This window comes from Penaeus monodon, chromosome 15 (genome assembly GCF_015228065.2).
Source record: "Penaeus monodon isolate SGIC_2016 chromosome 15, NSTDA_Pmon_1, whole genome shotgun sequence".
NCBI lineage: Eukaryota > Metazoa > Arthropoda > Malacostraca > Decapoda > Penaeidae > Penaeus > Penaeus monodon.
In genome coordinates this window covers 12228338-12228642 of record NC_051400.1, presented here as the reverse complement: position 1 = coordinate 12228642, position 305 = coordinate 12228338, and the positions used below count along the sequence as shown (strand labels likewise).

General features: G+C 33.4%; 1 protein-coding gene across 1 annotated transcript in view; it reads left to right on the top strand.

Moving 5' to 3' along the window:
• LOC119582218 (lactosylceramide 4-alpha-galactosyltransferase-like) overlaps nt 1-305 on the top strand; it is an 11521-nt gene that overhangs the window by 1312 nt on the left and 9904 nt on the right. The gene's annotated exons all lie outside the window — the stretch shown is intronic.

The window sequence follows — 305 nt, the reverse complement described above, 5'->3', positions numbered from 1 at the left end:
AAATTTAAAAACTAGTTCTATAATTTACTATGTTTTTTCTCTCACTTTATTTGTTTTTTTGCTGCTTTCGTTGCTTTTGATATTTGGTGGATGATACATGGCAGGAGAGAGAATTTAATGCATATTTTCTAAAAAAAAAAAAAAAATCTTTTGTCTTACAGACCCATGCGAAGACGTTTACGATTCACGTGTTTGGCCAAGTTAATAAAGGAATGCAGGTGAAAATTGGATCCAACAGTATTTATGAAGGAGCAGCAAGAACTTTTTGCCCCCTCTTATACATCCACGCGAGTGCCAAAAATTCT